The 13,950-nt window shown below is 45.0% G+C and overlaps 1 protein-coding gene across 3 annotated transcripts in view; it reads left to right on the forward strand.

Annotated features, from left to right (window-relative positions):
- GLI2 (GLI family zinc finger 2) overlaps positions 1-13,950 on the forward strand; it is a 343,674-nt gene that overhangs the window by 37,447 nt on the left and 292,277 nt on the right. The window contains exon 1 of one of the 3 annotated variants that reach the window (XM_053281695.1): positions 7,756-7,783. The exons of the other annotated variants lie outside the window; for them this stretch is intronic. The gene's annotated coding sequence lies outside the window, so the exon portion shown is untranslated. Of the gene's footprint in view, positions 1-7,755; positions 7,784-13,950 lie in introns of those variants that run through there. 3 annotated transcript variants of the gene reach the window in all.

The following is a 13,950-nucleotide window of genomic DNA, read 5'->3' on the forward strand; positions in this document are numbered from 1 at the left end:
CCTGGGACAGCCACAAATTTCCACCATGTTTCCCGGCTCATGGCCACACAGCAGAAACAGGGTCTCCGGCCTACCTCCCAGCTACTGCAGCAGGCTTTGGGATGTGGACATCTGTGGATCTTGTCGGAAGTCTTGCAAGAGGGAATGATGAGAATTGTGACGAGATAAGTGGTCTGAGAGGAGGCTGGAGGAGGCTGTTCTGGCATGGGCTGCCTGTCAAGTCTCCTCCCTCAAAGCTCCAAGGGTGGGAGGAGTGGGTGGCCAGATATATAAACATCTGGCCATGAGGCACTGAGGCTCTACACACGATCCATGTGTATAGCCTAACCAGGTTCTGTGGGGAGAGCGGACTTCTCTCCCCGCAGATGAGCATAGAGCTCGCTCTGCACGGCCGGATCAGCTACCCACATGACCGGGAGACTTAGAGCATCCCAGTCAGGGATCTCCTCATGAGTTGCCACAGCATGGAGTGGGCTGTGGCGACTCATGATCTCAAAAATGAGATTAGCAGAGCTAACCTCATTTAAGGTGGGGGGATTAAGTGGGTTAACGCTTCATTAGAGTGCAGGCTATGCTCTTCAGAGCTGTTTCCCGTTTATATTTTTGATATAATCCCTACAGAATAGAGTCTGGTTTCAGAGCACAGACTTTGCTTTTCAGAGCTATTTCTCCAGTTTATTTTATATTGATATAATACCTGCAGAATAGAATCTCGTTTGAGAGTGCAGACTTTGCTTTTCAGAGCTATTTCCCTGGTTGATATTATGATCTCTGCAGAATAGGGTCAGATTGCATTTGAGAGAGCATTGACTTTCTCCATATCCTTGCAATAAGTGAGATATTTTATTAGGGAACATTATCCTCATTGCTTGGAAAACCGCTCTTTAAGTTTATGTTTAAGACCCTTCAAACGCCAGTATGCCTAAGGAGAAATCAAAGCAAAAACATTGTGAAACCACATTCAATTTGTTATATTCTTAAAATGGCAGGGGATTCATAAAGCCATCTAGGAAGACTTGTGCTTTCTGATCAACATGTGCCTGTAACTTCTCAGTATCCCATGGTGGGATTCATGATGTAAAACTGCATATAGCAACTGTGTAGGACAGGACAAATGCAGAAAGTCAAAAGAGCTTAAAGTCCTCCCAAGCACTGATGAGCACTGGGTCCAATCCACACAACCCAGTGACAGGCAAAGCAGTTCCAGGGGTTTGTATTGTATTTGTATTGTTAGCACCCCTGCTAACTGGGCAAAGAGGCACCTTTTACCATGGTGAATCTCTTTATTTAGCAGGGGGAGAGTAACTGGCCCTATCCACCCCCAGCACAGTACTTCCAGTGACTGTTGCTGGTGTGTGTCTTATGTTTCTTTTTAGAATGTGAGCCCTTTGGGGACAGGGAGCCATCTTATTTGTTATTTCTCTTTGTAAACCGCCCTGAGCCATTTTTGGAAGGGCGGTATAGAAATTGAATTATTATTATTATTATTATTGTATGGCCACATAATTTACCATTTGCTTTGAATCGCAGTTTCAGTAAACTGGTAGGCAGAATATTTCCAGACAGTGAAATAGCTAAGAGATAAGCATGTGTTCATGCAAAAGCCGGTCACTTTATCCAGTGCACTGGAAAAGAGAGCATAGGTGCCATCCAAAAGCAATTATCATCAAGTTCCAGTGAATTATAAGAAATATTTTTCCCTGAGTACAGATAGCAGCTCTGACAAGGATGACTGGTTATTTCCAGTGCTTGTCACCTTGTGGATTCAGAAGGCTTAGTTAGGACTCACTTTCTGGATCTGCCCACAGTAAAGCATGCAGATGCTGAAAATATTGCAGCAGCCATTGAAAAATGCCTCTTTGATTCAGGACTCAACCTAGAGAACTGTGCTACTTTTTCCTCAGACAACGCCTCTGTAATGAATGGGAAGAACAATGGAGTCCTGAGGCTTCTACAGAAGAAATGAACTGATAGAAACATTTTTTGATGTTGGCTGTCCATGCCATTTAGCACATCTAGCAGCAAGCCATGGGCTAAGGTTCTTGCATTTGACCCACATGAACTGTATCTTTTTCTGCATGCCATTAAACAAGTATCTTATCTGTCTATGTTTATTTTTAGATTGTCAGCCCCTTGAGGACAGGGATCCATCTTTATTTATTTTTATTTTTATTTCTATTTCTCTATGTAAACTGCTTTGGGAACTTTTGTTGAAAAGTGGTATATAAATATTCGTCGTTGTGAACAGGTAGTACGATCCATGGCTTATATGCTCTGCAGTGTGACATGAGTGGTGCAGTATCAGACCATCAACACATGGGCAGTTCTAGTGCCAACACGAGGGCAATACCAGAACTACTGACTGTAGTGTGATTACAAGTCATGTGCTACTTCCATTATTCCCAATGGAAATAGGGTGCTGCTATTTCTTGGGACTGCCTTCTTGTGCAGCAGTTTTGCTGCGTGTGTCAGAGCCCTGTAGCAGTACAAGCAGGTCTGACACTGTCCATGTTATGCTGCAGGATATGTAAGCCATTTAAATCAATGGGACTAAATTAGTCATGCCTCATTTATTTCAGTGGTGCTTAGTCATGGTTAACTTAGTTTGTATCCTGCCCGTATGATAGGAATGAATTTTTCACAATTTTTAAAGAGCTATGAATTTTCTATAACTTTTTAAGTTGTGGGGTGGGTGGAGAATCTTGCTTTTTTCCCCTGGGGGGGGGGAAATGTAGGGAAATATATCCAGTATATATTTTCTTATCAAGCCTAAACTTACTGGTGCTATGGGAGAAGCACTGATATAGGACCAGTGCTTCTGAAGAGTCCCAGACTATTGTTACATTGGTGCTTGTACGTGCAGGGGTGAATGTGGATTTCAACCACTTCACATTTCCCTGGAAGCACTTTGTGCCACCCCAAAATATGTCTCTGAGGTTGCACAGCCCTCAAGGACATATTTTTGGGTGGCACAGAAGGGGAGGTCTTTGAAATTTGTTCCCCACCCTCATGCTGCAGGAGTCGTGCAGCTGAGTTAGTTGAGCTCTTCAGAAGCTCCGGTGCTTCTCCCATAGCACCCGTGCTGCTTAGTCTGGATGTCAGCCACTTTGTATAATTTATCTCATAACGCTGTTTATCTCATAACAGTGTTTAAGGGTAAATGCCTTTATTTTATGAATATAATAAGTACATATAAATAAATATACTTGGTTTTGGAGATAACACTGCAAGCTGCTGCATCCTAGGGTACCTAAATATAGCCTGAGTTTTGCCAGGTTGGAAAAAGAATAATAAAATAAAAGCCGAAAGTAAAATTAACAACTTAAAATAAACAAAAGGGGGTTGTATTAACTGAGTTTCGAAAAATATATAGATCTCAGTGTTGTCATGCCGTAACATAACAAAAATATTTTTAGAGAGAAAACTCAGAAAATAAACATAATGCCTGACATACGGCACAATGTACCATGCACTTTTTAATGAAAGGTGTTCTTAGTTGTGCAAGAGCGCTCTTGTGCAAATGGAGTGCAGTGAGAGGCCATTGGAAAGAATGGCTTCCACTGACCAATCGCATTTGCACAAAAGAGAATCTTGTGCAAACTATGCACACTTTTCATTAAAAGACACCGGTGCATTACATATGTCAGCCACTGAAACTATGGAGTAGTTTATTTAATATTTAAATATTTATCAAAACTTTCTAATAACATTGAACTCTTCAATGGTGTTTTCATCAATACTGCTTGTAGTTGCCTCTGTGTGGCATTGGAGTGGGGTGTGTGTGCTACAAATTCATCGGGACTGGATTATCTGATGCATAGCTCCATCTAATAGTTTATGAGGCTATTCCCACGATCGGGCGAAATCGGGCTAGAGGAGGCTAGCCCAATTTCGCCTGACCGTGAGAACCACTGGTCTTGCAGGCAATCCCGGTGGCCTCCAGACGGTTAACCCACCAAACTAACCCTCCCCTTAAACTGGGTTTGCAGAGCGAGCATTCCGCAAACCAGTTTTTTTACTCATGTGTTGCAGTGGTGCAGCTCTGCACCGTGGCAACTCATGAGTAGACCCCCAACCGGGAGGTTAAAAAGCAGCCTCCCAGCTCGGGGGTCTCTCCAGCATGCCCTGCGTGCTCATGCAGGGCATGCTGGAGCTTCCGGGGACCCCCCCCCAGCCCCCTGCGGCTCCATAATGGAGCTGGCAGTCATGTGGGTGGCTGATCTGGCCGCCCAGGGCTGCCACCCTGCTCGTGTGCAGGGAGAGCGGGCTAAGCCCGCTAAGCCCGCTCTCCCCGCTAACCCCCTAGAGGCTCTTCTCACGGATTCTCACGGATCGTGAGAAAAGCCTCTATATCTCACTCCATCCCATATATATCTCACTCCATCCCATAATATCCCATATATTTGTCAGGTGCCTGCCAATCAATTTATTGTTGTAGTATCAGGAAGGCAGCAAAAAGTGTGGCTTTGAAAGCCCTGCTTGGCCACTTTGTGTTTTTGGTGAGTTGCATTCAGTTCAGTGAGTCAAGTGTCTCAAGTTGTGTAGGCCTTGGATTACACAATCACATGTCAAGATGAAAACAGGGCTACTTTCAGCTTGCTTCAGTCTTTGATTAGCCTCTGTACTTGGTTAACAAATCAGAGATCTGAGTGAGTAACTTGTCATGTAAACATTTATGGGGACATTTCCCTTTTCCTTCTCTGTATCTGCTGCTTTGCCTCTGTTACAGGAAGCTTTGGAAGATCAGGCAGGCTGCTTTTTGAGTTCATCAGCTTTAGCCTGCTGTGACTGAATCTGTTGCAATTTAATTTTAATTGAGTTGCACACTGCTTAAATAGACACAAGACAGCTCTAGCTAGTGCTAATTAATTTTCTTCCAACAATGACAACATTTAATAATTATATTCCATGTCACTTGCGTTATGTATACAAGGTTTAACTCTGGGAATAATTTTAGGAGAGCATCAGCTGTGAATAGTTAAAGGGGTAGGTTCTTTGCAGTGTATTCAGTAGTAGTGAATACTGTTGTATTCTACAAGCATAGATATGTTCCTGGCTACCACTTAATCCACCCCCATCTCTGATGAATGATGGAGCATATTTCTCAAAGGGAAACTCCCAAACCCCTCCAAATAAAATACAGTCATAGAATGGCTTTGGTTGTTGTGTGGGACCTTGGTAGCAGCTGAAATCTGCATGACCTCCTTCAGCCCCAGGAATGCACTCTCTCAACCCCCAACCTCGCCCGAGTGCCTACTTCCTTTCTCGGTTAGGATCTGCCGAAATTGGTTGCAACGTCCAAACCCACCAATCTCTGCATATTCTAATCTATGCTTGCTTCAGAAATTCACTTTAACCCTAGGGGATGGGAGGGGGAAGTACAACCTCTTGGGGCTGAGGAAGGTCACGTGGAGCCTGACTGCTACCTCAACTGCTGCATGACATTTGAAGCTGCCCATAGTATCACTTGTACCTCTCTGTTTTTGTCACTTCTGGCCTTGTGAGAATTTTCTTTCCTTAGAAGCCCTGTTCAGGTATTATGCTCTCTGGGGAGAGCAAGCATGGGAGGGGTGTAACAGAATGATACCCCACTGACCACACCCATGCCTGCTGATGATGCACCAGCTAACTGAGGTGTCCCCATGTTCAATGTTTGTCTGTAGACATAAGCATTTCCTGTGTGCCTCTGGCGACAAATGGTGGATATGTGAATGCCTGCTGATGTGGCTAACCAGCACATCTTTGCTGGGGGTGTGGCTAGTGGATGCAGTCCTGCTGCCCTCCCTTACACATTTGCTGTCCCCAGAAAGCATCAAGCCTAAACAGGGCTAAACTTTTAAAAAAGAGCAAAAAGCCTTGTGCCACCTTTGCTTCTGTTGTGCAGTCTAGTGATGACTGCTCTGCTTTTTATTTGATGGAGTGGGCTAGTCCACCAAGGTTATGTTGCAATATAAGATGCCACAAAACTTTGTGTTTTGCTGCCACAGAATGACATGGCTATCCCATAAAAAGTTACAGGCATGCTTTCGGTAGTATCGCTTTGTAGGCCAATTCAAACATCGTTCTAGCAGTGTGGTTTCATCTGAGATCCTGAGCCACAAGGTACCTCATCACTTATGTGAAGCTGCTGCATCCATTTGGACTAGCTGTTTTTTAACCGTACTAGGGCCACCCCCAATACTGAGGAGTGAGAGAATGGTGAGATAGAAAGGGGGCTAAACCATGACTGACATAGAAAGTTTGCAGAGCCTTGCACAAATGACCATTGTTTGTGCCAAGGGATGACATCGCCAAGTGGGTGCCTCTTTTTTGTTTCTTGCATTGAAAATCCAGAGACAAAGGAAACTTGGTTATATTTGTTACAATAGACTAGCGTGGCTTTCCAACTAAAATTATAGACATGCTTTCTAGAGTTTCATTCAGTATAGTTGTTACTGAAAATCCAGAAATTGAGCACCAGTTGGGGCAAAACACAGTAAGGCTGTTCTCAGGCTAAGGCAGTTCAGCCCATCTTGGGTTAGGTTGCTCATGTGCAGTGCCGGGATCTGTGTGGATCTTGGTGCTGCCCACCTGCCTAACCCCACTTTGAAGCCCGGCCTTAGTCAAGGCTAAAGGCTTGAGTGCACCCTTAACCCTGGCACCGGGATTGTGTGTGCGCTTGGGTTGCTTGCACCTCGAGCGCACACAGAGACGAGCCCCTAGATTGCCCCGCTCACGCTCATTGTGTGGTATATTGTGGGATATCTGGAAGTCAAGATGCGTCATCCCGGCCTCCAGAGATCCGCGCTGCTTGGAGCAGTGTGGATCATCTGGGCGCGTGAGCCACGCTCCCAGCAGCATTTGTTGGTCGTCTGGGAGAAAGGTAAGTTGGACTCTGCCTCCTCTCCGCACAACCGTGTGAATAGTCTCAGTATCAAATGAACTTTCACAGGGCTTCCTGGATCTCATCCTCACAATTCATGAGATTAACCTGGAATCAAAACCTGTTTTTCAGGGCCAGAGTTCAGTACTGAATTGCATGAGGTCACTGTATTTAAAAACAACAACAAAACCAGTATGCCCCCTTGGAGCATATAACCCCAACCAGCCCAACACAGTGGGGATTAGGAGGCAGATAACCAAGGTCAGAGGACCTGACTACTAGACTTGGCACCAGAGCCAGGTTTAGGGGGAGCCAACCTAGGTTGAGAGGAAGCGCATTTCAGTTATTGTATTTTAAAAGCTTCCCTAACATCAGGTGAAACACATTTGTTTTTATTTGCTTATATATAGCATGTCTGGATATAGATTTGCAGGCCTAAGCGTGCAAATTTATTGCTTTATATGACCGGTATAAATCATGCAAGCAGATTGTGCATCAAGTCATGGAAAGGGATGCAAATTAAAAAATGATATTCAAAAGCTGAAGGGATTCAAAACACATTCCTTGCCTGGGGCACCATTTAGTCCAGAGCTTGATGCTCTGACTCCTATCTTATTGAGATAGATTAACCACTGAAGATGCTAGTGGGTATACTACAGAAGAACATGTGCAAACCATGACCTGTGGCAACATATCCCATGGTTCCAAGTCCAGAACAGTTTGTGAGAGTATAAAAAAGCTTCTAACAATTGAGTCATGCTGTGATGAGATGTATATAGGAGCTGGTGAATGAGTGCGTAAGTGTGTGTGGGTTACCCTAGTAACCAGGCAGGGAAGGTTCAGAGGGGGAGGGATTTAAAATAAAGGCAGTTGAGACAGAGCGAGGAGAGAGACTTGGATTTAGTTGCGTTGGAGTAGGAGGTATTTTGAGCTGAGAGTTGAGAGTTTGGGTTGTGTGTTCTGAACAAGAAAGATTGTTCAAGGGGTTGTGCGGAACCTGAAGGGTGAATGTGTGGCGGCTGTGGAATCAGCAGTGTACTGGGCAACTCCTCGTAACAGACAAGAAGATCTGGAAGAATTCACTAAGTTTACAAACCCAGTTTTAATTACCCCTGTTCCAGTTGTCTAACCTAGTAACTTGGTAGAGAAGCTTGTGTGCCCTGCTTTGCAGAGATCTTTATTCTAATCAGTAAATAATAAACTTGTTTTCATTTTATACCTCAAGTTTTCTTTCGTTTTATATCCTGAACATATACGCCCATCTTGCGCTCGCGAGGCTACACAGCCAAAGGTGTTGAGTACTGGGAGCAGGGTATTATAGGGTATCTATATATTTCATTCTCTTGGGACCATGCATGCCCAGGATTTGGCGGCGGAACTCTCGCAACACGCTGCGAGAGTTCGGGACTGAGGAATTGGAAGCGTCATTTGGGGATTGGAGGAGCCTGCCCGGAAGAGGAGGCCGAGGAGGTGCCGCTCCGGCAGCTGGGGGCGGCTAGCGAGGGGCAGTGAGAGAAGAGGCTAGGAGGAGAGGAGAGGAGCCCGGCTGGGTGAGTGGTGGTGGTGGCGGGCTAGCGAGGGGCGGCGAGAGGAGAAGAGAAGTAGAAGTGGAATGAATTCCCAGAACCTGGAGACTAAACTGTCATAGAACAATAAAAAAAGTTGCCTCCCTGGAATTGAGAGGGGCATCAGGGAGGACCCTAAAGAAACTCTAAAGCAGAGCTGCACTATTTGTGGCCCCAAAGCAGCCTACCAGTCACCTATGGTGACTTATTAGGAGCTCTTCATTTTGCCACCTGCCTGAGAGCGCAAATAAGGGGATGGACCAAGTACTTGGCAGGATACATGCATGGCTAGAGGACTACATTTGGTTTAATGGGTCACAGTTATGCAGAGCTGCCTTAATACATGTTCCATATCCAGTTACAAATAGTGATGCTACTATTATGCGGTGTTCTGCTGGGCGCTTAACAGACATCATTAATTGTTGTAATGTTTTAATCTTTTTATCTGTTGTTTTTGTTGTTTGGTTGCAAACCTCCCAGAGACTTGTGTTTTGGGCGGTATACAAATATGTTTAAATAAGATAAGATAAGATAAAATAAGATCATGACACCGTCTCTCCCTAGAGCAGGAGTGCACAACTTAAATGTCCCAGTGGACTGGAACCAACCATAACTTGGGGGTGTGGAGGCTGAGGTCAATGTTCAGTGCATTAATTATTTCATCAACATTAATCATTCAAAATATTAATTCAGGCTATTTTTAGTTGTGGATCTTTTCCTTCCATCAAGGGACCCACAATTTTTACCAAGGAGGGAGACCAGAAAATGGGCCCTGTCCCTGCAGACTCAGTGGGACACCTGGAGTGTGTTCCAGCCCCAACACATTCCAAGTCTTCTCCTTCGCATAAGTCACTCTTGCTTTCAGGCTGCAATCCTTGACATGCTTACTTGCAGGTAAGCCTCACTGGGCACACCTTGGAATGTTTTCCGGAGTAAACATGGATTGGATGACACTGTAGAGCCATTTATGGAGGGGATGCCCCCCCCATAGGAGAAGGAACTGACTTGAAAGAGTGACTCTTTGCCTTTGTGGGGTACACTCTGCCTGTGTTCGCTTGGTGTTGCTTGGAGTTGCTGCCCCTGCTCTTCCAACCCACTTCATCCATTGCTGCTCCACATAAGCAGCAGCAGCTGCTCATTCATTCGTTGGTCTGTCACCACCACATGTATCTCAAGCGGCGGTGGACAGAAGGATGAATAAGCAGCACCCACATTCGCTCTGCAAAAGCCTAGCCAGAGGAGGCTGTGCATTCATACTCATGACCAGAGCTCTCTTTTGGACCAGGGGGCGTTTGCAGCAGTAGTCTCCATTCTGAACCAGGTGGGAAGGAAGGTACTCCTTCATCTGTTTCTAGCAATGAGACTCTTGCAGCCTGCCTGAGCTGGGGGGGGGGGAGTGATGGGCAGACATCCAAAAAAGAGGGTGCACCTTTGAAGCAACTTGGAGGGCATGTTGCAGGGAAGCAATGTTCCCTCTTGATAACCTTGGCTGTGTGGTTGATGCCACTGCTGCCTCCCCAGCAGCACACTTTTTTTTGGCTTTGTCTCCTTCCATACAATCACCTCACAGAAGAATCCTCGGTGGGTTGTTTGAATGGAGGCGATTAAGATATACAAATGTGCCGCTGGGAAGAAAGCAGCAGCAGTGAATGACAGATCAGAGGGATGAGTGAGAGAACACAGCAGCAGTGGCAGTTGAGCAGAGGGTGTTGAGACCAGCAAGGGGCAGAGGGTCGGATCCAAGGAGTAAGGTGAGGGGAAAGAGGGATGAGGGGTGGTGTCAATGGGCTCTGGCCCAGGGGCAAGGCTAGCAAAGTGGTGGGGGGTGTTTGGTCTCAAGCAGCCAACTGCATTGAGCCACTGCTGCTCATCAGTGGGCCAGGCCAAGAGTTCTTCATGGCTTCTGCTGTTGCTGCAGGAAATTCCTACCTGCAGACCAGCAAAAGAGCCCCCCTTGGCCGGATCCACCCCCAGGCCTTATATTGTGCAGGCCTTCAGCCATTTATGTCATATCTGGCTGCTGGTTGAAATGTCTCCTGTGCCAAAGAGGCTCCCAGCAATGTTTGCCTGGATAGTTAAGTTTACACGAGACTGGTATGAAGTAAAATGAGGCTGAAACTAGAAAAATGCCAAGTTTGCAATAATGATTTCGGCTCAAATGCCAAATGGCTTCCAGCCAACTTTGTTTTATGTAGGAAAAAAAGGGCCCTCTAGGGCTGTTCTTTTGGATTTTTGTTTGAACAGGGCTTCATATTTATACATTAATTGCCTAATGGAAATACTGACAGAACTCGAGGCCTCAGAACAGCAAATAAAGTGAGCAGATCCAATTACAATTACATGGCTTTAAATGGGGCCAAACGGAGAACTGTGTGACAGTGGAACAATTTTTATACAGGAGAATTTTCTGGTCAAAACTGGCCCAAGGGTCTTCTATGTGCAAGCAAGGGAATGCATCTGTGTGCCTGCAAGTGCAAACCACACATGCTTTTAAAAAAAAAAAAATGCCATCGGAAACTAAGCTTTTTAGAGAGTGGCTATATGATAATGTGGACATAATTTCTTTCTCTGTTCTTCTCCCACTTCCAAGCTGCTGGACAAGTCCTGCCACGTCACTGCATGTCCTTAAAAAATTTATCGACACAAGGGTTGTCTCTTAATAGAACTGCACAATCCATCTTGCCATCCTGTTATTTTTCTCCCTCCATCCTCACTTCAGAATGCTTCTGATAAAATCACCCTTTCTTTCCATTTCTATAATGGTGTCATCCCTTTCAAGATTCCATACTGATACTAGCCCTATTCACACGTTATGCTCAACACTCGTACAATGAGTGGACTCGTACAAGATTGGTACAAAGGTATCGTTATTCACATGTCATGTTGAACACAGGTACAACAGTACTCTTCTTGTCCATACCATGCCTTTGAGGGACCTGTACCCAGGCTTACTTTAAATTTAACTCGGGTACAGTCATTCACACAAGAGCAAGTACAAGTGTACAGACACCTGTACTCTCATACAGGGTACTGTCTTCTTCTCAGTGAGCTCATCATCATCTTTCTTAAGAGACAAGGCTCCTCAGCCAGAGTAGAACCATGCATGAGGGCAAGGGAGAACTGTGGGCCACTAGAAGGTGAGATATAAGTGCTCATTTTATTTTTTAAAGCCTTAAATGATCTAGGATCATAGTATCTCAAGAGCCATCTCCTCCATTATGAACGTTCCTGCGAAGTGAGGTCTACTGCTAAGGCCCTGAATCTTGTCCCTCTTCCATCTGAAGTGTGGCAGGCAGTGGTGTAGGGAGCTTTGCAGCAGCTAGGGGACAAAGTCCGACCGGTGGCCCCTCCTCACCCTAGTTTCTGTATTTGGGCACGCAAAGCGAGTGCGCATCCAAGCCATGCCCCCTGTGTAAGCCCCCGGCTTATAAATGACACAGAGAGTGAGATTTCGGGCCTCTGTGCATGCACGTGCACAGGCCCAAAATAGCCCACTCTATGTCATTTGTGAATAAGCCGGGCTTGAGGGAGGACCTCTTTTGCTACTGTCCTCCAGTGCCCGACCTCACCTCCTGTTATGGTTTAGGAGGCAGGTGGAGCCTCTGCAGCTACACAGCGGTGTTTTTAAAGGTAGGAAAAAAGAATTAAGTTTCCCTCCAGATGCCGCTCCCCAAGATTTGCTGCCATAGGCGGCTGCCTATATTGCCTATGCGGTAATCCTCCATTGGACGTGCTTCGCACTCCCAGCTGGCGAGCACTTTGCATGCCAGCTGGGTACAGGAGGGGGCAAGGGGGAACCCTGGCCAAGGGCAAGCCTTGGGGGGCCCCAGACCCTGGGGACAATTGTCCCCCCCCTGCTCTATCGTTGCTATGCCCCGATGGCAGGTGTTCATAAGAGACAAGGCCTTTTTCGTTTTGGCACCAAGACCGTGTCGCACTTCCCAAACGACTGCCTGGCTCCATCTCTGCTGGACTTTGGTAGCTGGTAAAAACTTATTTCTGACAGAGAGCTTTTAAAAATGCCATGCCTTAATATAGTGAAATGCTATTGTTGTTTTAAACATATGACTGAATGCTGCTCTGTTTTTTTTAAAGTTCTATATAGTAACCTTTTAGCTTGTTATATTATTATTGTGTATAATTTATATTGTCAGCTGCCCTTTTATTTTTAATAGAAAGGCAAAATGTAGACATCTGAGAGAGCGAGAAACCTACCCTTTCTATTAAAATACTACCAATAAAGCCCCATATTAAAGAACAAAGGCTGTAATCCAAAACACAAATCCCATTGAAGTCATTAACACTTATTTAGTGTACTTGGGCTTAGTGAAACTTTATGTGATTCCTCAATTACAAATGTTGTAAAGTTTTAATTTTCATTTTATACTTTGTTTACTTTGGTTATAAGAAATAAGGAACCTTAATACAATACCTGAATACCTGAAGCTTTGTTTTTATTGAGTAAATTAAATATGTAAGTGGGTATATACCCAATATTTTACCCTACACTGTGCAAGTCCATAGTTTTGATGGAGGGGGAAAAAAATCTCTTCCCTGTATATTCAGTACTAGTTGCATTGTGCTAATCTTAATCAGACAGCTTTGCACAAAAGGCATTTGGAGATGTAAACTGCGCAATAAGAAAAGACCCTTGGTTGTTGCATCTTGTCTTAATACCATGAAGCTTAATGGGATGGGGGAGGATGTTAGTAATAACGATACATGGTTAAAGAGGCTAGCTTTGCATAGCTTCATGGTCTAAATCTCCTTAAAAGCACACATTACATTAACCATATAAATAAATGAATAAACACCCAGCAGTTTGTCCTCCCATCAATCCCAGCTGGTCTGCTCCCTCAAACAGTAACACAGTGTGGTTGTTATTCACCCACTGCTACACCCGAATCATGGAAAGCACAAGGAGACTGTGGCTTCTAGAAAAAAGCACCAACCACCTTGGGTCACAGGCAGAGTATGTTCACCACTAAGTGAATTGCTGACTTCCTGTTTCAGTTTTACCACAGATTGCTGCCCTTTCCCTCAGAGCGCTGAAAGTTTGCACATCTGTTGAGGGACAGCAAGATTTAGTGAGTGGAACAGCCTGTCTCTCTAGCTTCCAAGGGCTCCACTCATTTCCCCCTCAGAGATTTAAGCATATACTATTCTTTTTTTATAAATATATTTCTAAAAGTGTGAGGGCTAGAATCTTTCATTTTTAAAGCGGGATGTATGGCAGCGATGTGATGCATTTCACCACTCCTGACCACCTGTGAATTTCTGCTTGCAGGGTGGCTTATTTTCCATTGCATGAAACTAGGAGGTAGGCCAGAGTGGGACTCCCATCTCCAGCTGTCTCCAGTCTTGGCATTTCTGTCTCCAGTCCTCTCAACATGTATTTCAGTGGCACAGCAATTTCCCTGATATAAACAAAACTGTCACTACATGGTAGACGAAGCTACTTTTATATTGCACACAGTGACCAACAACCAGATGAACCAAGTGCTGGTGCTGCAACACTGTGTG

Source organism: Hemicordylus capensis, chromosome 1 (genome assembly GCF_027244095.1).
Source record: "Hemicordylus capensis ecotype Gifberg chromosome 1, rHemCap1.1.pri, whole genome shotgun sequence".
Classification (NCBI taxonomy): Eukaryota; Metazoa; Chordata; class Lepidosauria; order Squamata; family Cordylidae; genus Hemicordylus; species Hemicordylus capensis.